General features: G+C 47.1%; 1 non-coding gene across 1 annotated transcript; it reads left to right on the plus strand.

The window, feature by feature from the left end:
• Positions 1–2,703: 2,703 nt before the first annotated feature.
• trnat-ugu (transfer RNA threonine (anticodon UGU)) lies at positions 2,704–2,781 on the plus strand. The gene has a single exon. It is a non-coding gene; the product is annotated as a tRNA-Thr (tRNA).
• Positions 2,782–3,296: the final 515 nt, after the last annotated feature.

The raw sequence follows: 3,296 nt of genomic DNA on the forward strand, positions 1-3,296 counted from the left end.
GGGCGCTTCCTGTTTGGAATCTTCTCAGGTTTTGGCCTGCCAAATAAGTTCTGTTATACTCACAGACACCATTCAAAGAGTTTTAGAAACTTTAGGGTTTTCTATCCAAATCAAACAATTATATGCATATTCTAGTTACTGGGCAGGAGTAGTAACCAGATTAAATCGGGTACGTTTTTTATCCGGCCGTGCAAATACTGCCCCCTATCCCCAACAGGTTATGGCCCTGGTAGTCAATGCACGGAAGCAGGGTCTTGTCCTTCTTTTCCACAAAGAAAAACCCTGCGCCGGCAGGGGATGCAGAAGGATAGATGCCTCCAGCAGCCAGAGAGGCCTCAATATACTCCTCAATGGCCTTGGCCTCTGGGTCGGTTAGGGAATATAGTCAACCACGAGGTGATGTGGTGCCTGGGAGAATGTCAATTGCACAATCGTAGGGACGATGTAGGGGAAGCGAATTAGCCCGTGCCTTGCTGAAGACCTCCTGTAGGTCATGGTACTCTCATGGGACGGCAAAGAAATCCAAGGCTTGACTTAAGCCCCGAGAGGCCATCTCGGGGAAGGCTATGCTGCTTTGAGCCAATGGGAATGGCAGAACAGACTTCAACCCAGGATTGAACTCATGGTCCAGTCAATAAAGGGGTTGTGTTTTGGAGCCAATAAAATCCCAACACAACAGGAACATGGGGGGACTCAATGAGGAGAAGCTGTTTAGCCTCACTCTGATTTCCTGAAACCCGCAGATTAATAGGAACAGTGCTGTGGGTAACTCTACCAATGGAGCGGCCATCCAGCGCTCATCCGCCCCAGTGTCAATGAGCACCCGGTGAGACTTAGACTGGTCTCCCCACAGCAGTATCACGCAAAAAAAGAGTGTGGTTGATTGGAATTAGAGGATTCCCAGTCTGGCTCACCAGAGTGCTTGTACCTACTAACGAAATAGATATTTTAACCGGGCAGGTGGCTATATAATGTCCCGCAGTACAGACAACTGTTGGAACTTAGTCTATGTGAACATTCCCTCGGCGACAATCTAGCTCTGCCCAGTTGCATAGGTTCCGGGTATATCTGACTCACCCGTCGCCGATGATTCGTGAGGGAACTCAGGTGGCTTCGGGTCTTCTTGGAAATATAGCCATCGGGGACTTCCGGATTCCTTTGGAGATGAATGAGTAGCAGTGGATGAACGAGTGTGCCCAAGACCAGACCTCCTCTCACTCTAGCGTTCCCATAGACGCCCATCAATCCTAAGAGTAAGGACAATAAGGGAATCGAGGGCCAGGGGTAACTCCCAAGCTGCTAGTTCTTATTTTATTTTCTCTGAGAGTCCATGAAGGAAGGTATCGATTAGGGACTCCGGATTCCAGGTACTCTCGGAGGCCAACGTGTGAAAATCTACTGCGTAGTCTGCCACACTACAGGAGTCTTGACGTACCTCAAGTAGTTGTTGGGTCGCCTCTCTCGCGGATACTGGAGAATCGAACACCTTCCTCACCTCTGCCATGAAATCGTCCAGATGACGACAAATGGCGGATTGTTGCTCCCTAACAGCCGTGACCCAGGAGAGCGCCATTCACGACATTTGCATAATAATTATATACGCTATAGTCGGCCGGTCCGAAGGGAACGAAGATGGCTGTAGCTCAAAAATAAGGGAGCATTGAGAAAGAAAACCATGGCAGGTTCCAGGATACCCAGAATATCGCTCTGGAGAAGGTAAGCGGGGTTCTCGGGGAGCCGGGGTAGGCTGTACAAACCCACCACTGGTAGTAGACAGGTTACTGGATGGTTGGGAGGTCTCAGAGGTGGCAGGATGCCTATGAGCTAACTCATTGATTCGGTCCATAATAACCTTGAACCCTTGGTCATGGTGTTCCGTCAGGGAACGAAGCCCTTCCAAAAGGTCCAGCAGTAGCTCCTCATGCCCCCCTGGAGGGAAACAGTGTGGTGGAGCTGGTCCAAGTCTGCTGGGTCTGTCATGATCAGTTCGTACTATAAGGGCACAAGGCGAGACCCAGATGCAGACACGGGAGGCAGATGGTTTGAGTCTTTGATATTTATTAATAATCCAAAAAGGGGTTAGGCAAGAGAATGGTTGTGGACAAGCAAAAGGTCAAAACCAGTTCAGAGTCCAGGAGGTACAGTATGTCAGGCAGGCTCGAGGTCAGGGCAGGCAGAATGGTCAGGCAGGCTGGTACAGAGTCCAGAAAACAGGCAAGGGTCAAAACCGGGAGGACTAGCAAAAGAATAATAGAAAAGGCACGAGCAAGGGAAAAACACGCTTGTTGACTTGGAACATACAAGACGAACTGGCACAGACAGACAGAAAACACAGGTTTAAATGCCCAGGTGATAATGGGGAAGATGGGTGACACCTGGAGGGGATGGGGACAAGCACAATGACAGGTGAAACAGATCAGGATGTGACACTAGCATGTACCGTAATTTCCGGACTATAAACCGCAACTTTTTTCCCACGCATTGAACCTCGCGGCTTAAACAATGACGCGGCTAATATATGGATTTTTCCCGCTTTCAATTTTTTTTGAAAGGAGATGACTTCAGTGGTTTCAGTGCACAGGAGGAGGAAGATAGTGACCAATGACTTTCTTGGTAGGCTACTGTTTACTGCAAATTTTTTAGTTTTTGTTACAAGCCGTGTTTCGTTAAAGCCTATTTATTTTTGTTACAAGCCGTGTTACAGGCCTTCCCTGTAGCTCAGTTGGTAGAGCATGGTGTTTGTAACGCCAGGGTTGTGGGTTTGATTCCCACAGGGGGCCAGCACAGAGAAAAAAAATAAGAAAAAAAGATGTTTAGAAATGAAATGTATGCATTCACTACTGTAAGTCGCTCTGGATAAGAGCATCTGCTAAATGACTAAAATGTGTTTCGTTTAAGCCTGTGTAAAGTTAATTTGTTTCAATGTACCGGTAGGCACCTGCGGCTTATTTATGTTCAAAATAATATTTTGTTTTTTTTAATTCAGTGGGTGCGGCTTATATTCAGGTGCGCTCAATAGTCCGGAAATGACGGTAGTTAACCTGTTAGGGCTAGGGGGCAGCATTGACACGGCTGGATAAAAAACATACCCGATTTAATCTGGTTACCACTCCTACCCAGTAACTAGAATATGCATATACTTATTACATATGGATAGAAAACAACCTACATTTTCTAAAACTGTTTGAATGGTGTCTGTGAGTATAACAGAACTCAAATGGCAGGTCAAAACCTGAGAGATTCCTTTACAGGAAGTGGCCTGTCTGACCATTTGTTGAACTTCTTTTCCATCTCTA

Source organism: Salmo salar, unplaced genomic scaffold, assembly GCF_905237065.1.
Source record: "Salmo salar unplaced genomic scaffold, Ssal_v3.1, whole genome shotgun sequence".
NCBI lineage: Eukaryota > Metazoa > Chordata > Actinopteri > Salmoniformes > Salmonidae > Salmo > Salmo salar.